Genomic DNA, 6,000 nt, shown 5'->3' on the forward strand with positions numbered 1-6,000 from the left:
AAAAAAACATAATAAAAGTGTAAATTATTTATTGGCTGTAATATATCAGGCATATTTTCTTAAGTCTTACGGTGATTCTCATGTATTTAGCCAAAGTTAGTTACTAGTCCTCTTTCTCTTATTTCTGCTCTTCATCTGTGCTCTAGCTTCTGAGTATTGTCGGCTCTATTGCTTGTGATGTTTGTAAGTCGCTTTATAGTTCATCTTGTCCATCAATCCTCTCCAAATAGAGTTTCAGGATCAAAATTATTTTCTTTAGTACAATTAATTATGAACCATTGCCTGATTGTGGAAATTCAAGTTTGAAGCACCCAAACTGTGTCTGGCTGAAGGATCTCTGTGGAATTAAGATCACCGATAGACTGATAAAAATACAATATTTACTTGTTGTAATCGCATTTCTTAAATTTTTTGCATGTTAGATGATTTGTTCTACCCTGATAATGCGATTATAATGAGATTTAGCGATTAAACTTTACCTCATGTGAAACCAAAACTTCAATCAAATGGACTTGTACTGTGTGAGCCATATTAATCTGCTGGGGCCGTCACAGAAATGGCACGCATTATTCAATCATTTGGCTGCGTTTCAACATGTCACGGGGGAATGTTGATTTGCTGGGAGAGAATAAGACAGACATTTCCTTCTTACCTTTTTATACGTCTATTCAGGATAAACTTGATTGTACAGTTGGCAGTGTGAAGCGTGAGACAAGATAACCCAGAGATCTACCTTTACCCAGGGTTTACAATGAACCCTTAACAAAATCAGCTGTGAAAAGCCCTTGTGTTATTTCTTTGGCTGAGTTTTTGAAGTGATTGATAACCTGACTTATATTAGAGTTAGCGCTGTAGTCAACCAAAGAAAAGTTGACCAAAGTCTTGTCTAGCGCAAAAAAAAAGACGCGATGGTTCGATTTAACATTTTTTAAGGGGGGGGGGAGTAGGGTTGGGTATCGTTTGAATTTGAACGATTCTGATTCTGATTCCGATTCCTTGTTTCGATTCCGGTTCCTAACGATTCTCGATTCCGATTCTTTTAAGAGGCAGGGTCAAAAAAAGTTTAGCTAACCTTGCTAACCAACGGCCTTTCTGAAGGAAATACTCCTTTTTTAAGGAAATACTCCTTCTGTAAAAATACTCCTTTTGTCACAAATTTTGCATTTTGCTGAGATTTCGTTATTTTTAGAAAAGTGAAGCCACACTTTGGATCGCCGACGTAAGCTACTCATGTTCGACTCGCGCGGTTATGCCAACACTTCCGGTAGACGCTTCTTCGTTGGTGTTGTTCAGCGGTTTCTTCTTCCGCTCGGCAGACTGTGAATATCGAAACTAGGAATCGAAATTTTAACTTTTGAACGATTCTGGGAAAAACGAAAAGTTAGTCTCGGTTCCAATCGATACTCGATTCTCGATACCCAACCCTAGGGGGGAGTCAATCTCATGTTAATCTTGAGTACCTATAGAGTAATATTGCATCCATCATATCTCCAAAAAGTCTTTAGTTTAATAATTATATTTATAAAAGAAAGATAGGCTGTACCGAGTCTTTCCGGAAAAAGCCGAGCGGGTGGAGGCCTGCCGTGTGGGCGGAGCTAAATAATCACGAGCGGACGAAGCTTTTACGTCTGGAAGCTGTGACAAAACTTTGTGATTTGTGTGTGTCTACTTGATGAAGACATGATTTGGTTTTACAATAAACAAACAGACACCTACAGTAGCCTCCTAAAAAAATGAATTTAAACAAACACACACCATAATTCGCATGCTCCATGGATACATTAACTATACGTGATCGTGTTGTTTAGCCGACTTGCTGTGCTTAAGTATACAGGAAATCGCAATGGAAGACGATTTCGATATATCTAAATATGTTTAGTGAAAGGTAAAACTTCTGAAATCTCCGTATAAACAAAGAGTGACGTAGACACGCAAGCGATCACTTCCGGCACATGCGCAGACCGAATCGGCCGTACCGTCAGATCAGTTGGACATGGCTGTGTTACACGAGGTAAAAACGATATACTGTTCGTTTTCTCACACAAACCGCTCGTTTCGTGTCTTAAGGCGGGCGTACACGGTGCGATTTATTTATTTTTTAAATTTTATTTATTTTTTTGCTGTTTTAATCGCGTGTAAATCGGTTATGCTCGCATGTCGCGGCTCGCGTGCGAGGAAGCCTCTCGACCTCCCGATCATTTTTAAGCATGTCGAAAAAGTTCGGGAGCTGTCGGCTTGCATTCGCGAGGTGTGTGCGGTTGAATGAGCCGATTTGTCGATCTATCTGAACTTGACCAATCAGGAGCTGAGGAAATCCATAGAAAATGGTGTGGACTACTAGAAACACTGCTTCAAATAATGTTTTTATGATGACTTTGCGAAAGGTTAACTAAACCGGATCTGCCGTGTTCCTACTGGCCAGTATTTGGCATTTTTCATTCTGAAACATCCGTAGGCTATTATGCTATTGTTTTTGATAGTGTTATACATTTCTTACAGATTCTAACACGTCACGATGATCATTACATTGGTTTCTTCCTGAAAGCAATTACAGTTTGTCTACAGCCTAAGCTTTTTTTTAATTAATGCCGACAGAACAATGTTGCCAGATATTGCTACGAAAAACAAGCAAAAACTAACAAAAACAAAGAGATTATATAAAAATCCGAAATAAGTTCAAAGCTTGTGTTTTGAAAATAATATAATAATATATTATGAACCACTTTAAAAAAAAAAAAAAAAACAAGTCCAGATACGGTCACCTTTCCATTATGTGGATCTGGCACCCGCGCCCTCACTCACAACGAACGCGCTCAAGCTATAGCTTCTCGCAGCAAAATGAATTGCAAACACTCACATGAGGTGGTTTAAACGGCTAATTAATCATTCAGAGAGCTTGAAAGTTTATTTTTGAATGTGTAGCCTACCGTAACTACGTTTACCGCACACACTCACACACAAGGGTGACCGGACGTCTATTTCCCGGTGCTGAAAACGAGCCTATAGCAAAATAATCACGGCTTGTATCAATATGAGAGTTTTTAGCGCGGAACTTCGTGCGATTTCTTCGGAATTCAGCAGGTCGTAAAATCGTTTCATATATCATACGGATCTCCGACCGTCAGAATTTGTACCGCGTACGCCCGCCTTTAGGCCATCAATGTGTACTTACATTTATGAGTCTTTCAATCTTGTTTAATTTGGACTTCTCTGTGCTGCTCTTTGAGGTGAACCGAGGGAGGACCCCCTTAGCCTCCAGCGGTTTGATACCGATGCCAGAAGTTTTATTGGTATCAGCGATATTTCCGATACTAGCAAGTTTGTCAATATGTCTGCTGGTTCTTTTATTGTTATGTACAGCACTTTGGATCTACAGTGGTAGTCAGTAAGGTGCTATATAAATGGATAAAGGAAACGAAACTAGGGCTGAACGATTTTGGAAAATAATCTAATTGCGATTTTTTTTTTTTAACCAATATTGCGATTGCGATTTAATATGCGATTTAAAAAAAAAAGTTATTTACCTTCTGAGCCTGGGTTCTCCCAAGGTTTTTTCTCCATCCAATCTGATGGAGTTTTGGTTCCTTGCCACTGTCGCCTTGCTTTTGGCTTGCTTTGGGCTTGCTCAGTTGGGGTTATTTAGTGTTTAGCAATGTTGTTGATCTGTGTTGTGCTACTTTCATGTTATCACTGTGAAGCTGCTTTGATACAATCTGTATTGTGAAAAGCGCTATATAAATAAATGTGACTTGACTTGACTTCTGTGTTAGTCGACAAAGACAAGCAATAAATCATTGTACAGTAGGGATGGGAATCTTTAGATAGCTCATGATCCGATCTACTTTTTTTCTTATTAATTAATCTTAATAACTCTTAAAATATGTATTTAATTACATGTGTAAAAACACATAATTTAAAAAATAAATATAAAAAAAACATTTAATTAAACCAATTAGGCTACATGTTAAGAATTTTAAATAGGCTATATAAAATAATATAGCTTCAAAATATAAAAGCTAGTAAATAAAGAGAAACAAACATTACAAGCAATAAACAAAGAGTGGTCTGAGTATTTAAAAGTAGGCTGTCTGAATGTTTTTCATTCAAGAGCTGGAGTGATTTCCCCTCAGTTTAGATACGATAAGCTGCATTTCACACTAATGCATATATCTCTTTTGAAATTGTAAATGTGGTTTGTCCTGTTGGTTTAAGATATAACTGACCGTGTTTACATCAATTTCGCGTCATAAAAGCATTTTGACATGCAAGTACATTTACCATTGAGTCGCTCACGGCCGCATGCACGAGCGCTCTTCACAAAGCACGCGTTAATATTTTAAAACGAAAGCAGCCTTCTCATTGATTTTCATGGTTTTAATATATAAGCCGACTGCATTCCAAAAGACATAAATAATGCCTCTGTGAAGCATTTGTAAAGAAAATACCCGCGGGAGAGAACGCGCACTGCAAGTGTAACGTCATAACATCAAGCAAAGCGGCAAAACCTGTTCAATGAAGCCCGCGAATGTCCTTGTAATTCGGTTCAACCCCGACCTTTATAAAATAACGTTACTATGTTTTGTAAGGTTCGAGCGGTGTCGTGTGTGTGAGTGAGGAAGAGAGAGAGAGAAAATAGTTCAAGCAGATTCAGAACACGGTTCGTTTCTAAAGTACGCGCGCGCGTCATCACGCATCTGTGTTTAAAAACTATAAGCTCAGACTCGATTCTGAAATTCTCTGAATCGATCCAGGATTGTTGAGGAGAGAATAAATAACACAATAAACTGTTGTTTTCTGAACGCCAGACCGCGTAGCGTGGCAAGTTGATGCTTTATCTTGCAGACTGCTTTTCTCTCGCGTGTCACGTGACCAGTGTAATCGCAGCTCTTGCGATTAAAAAATCGCGTTTCATCATATCGCGATTTTATCGCAAATGCAATTAATCGTTCAGCCCTAAAACGATTCGTTTAAGCTGATAAGGAAGTTGTTTTCTCATTTTTGTCATTACAGACATTCTTATGATCTGATTGTGTAGGAGGGAAAATTTTTTAGATGAAATATGATCTTGGTAACAAGCCAAGGAGCCTGATCAACATCATATCATGACTTTTGCATAAACATACAGTCTGGCCTGATAATGCAGTAGCGCAGGAATCTCCAACGCTTTTCATGGCAAACGTTTTTCCCAACATGGAGCGTGTCAAACAGAGCTAGGCTACATATCAAGCAAAGCGGCCTATAGCCTTCGAAATGAATAGAATAGAAGCATCCCAGATAGCAAACTGACATTGAATCAACGTCGAAATATGACATTGAAACAACGTTGATTTGACATTGTTTTGCTCATCGAATTAACGTTGAACCAACGTCAGACGCGTCATTCTTTCAAAACTAACGGAAAATCAACTTGAAATCAACGCGTTGTTTCAACGTTATGAAAGCAAACCAATTTTCGATTTTCATTTAGCTTTGAAGAATGCCGCGTCTGACGTTGGTTCAACGTTAATTCGATGAGCAAAATCAACATTGTTTCAATGTCATGAGAGACGTCGTTTCCACGTTGATTCAATGTCAGTTTGCTATCTGGGATATTATAATCGAGAATAAGTTATGTTGCTTTTCATCGTTAAAATTCTTAATGAACAACATGATGAAATAAAAGTCAAAATTCATTAATTGTTTGCTAACAATTTTAAAACTTAAGCTTACTAAAGACAAGTAAACCGTGATAAAGAATTAACAAAGAAACACGTTTAGAAAACAAACTACAATAGAACAAAGACACATTAAATAGACCTACCGTAAAACTTCAAGCACTAGAAATAAAAAATACTACATAAATTGTATAAATAATCAAATGTACAAATAAAACTATAGCCATCACTGTGTAAATGAAATGCCCCTTAAGACACTTCGACGCACAAGTATGTGACTTACACGAGTATGTACTTTACCTACAAGCCCAGTCTGCAAAAAGCCGTCCACATGCACGCATATAGC

The sequence above is a fragment of the Pimephales promelas genome, chromosome 1 (assembly GCF_988280905.1).
Source record: "Pimephales promelas chromosome 1, fPimPro1.hap1.1, whole genome shotgun sequence".
In the NCBI taxonomy this organism is placed as follows: domain Eukaryota; kingdom Metazoa; phylum Chordata; class Actinopteri; order Cypriniformes; family Leuciscidae; genus Pimephales; species Pimephales promelas.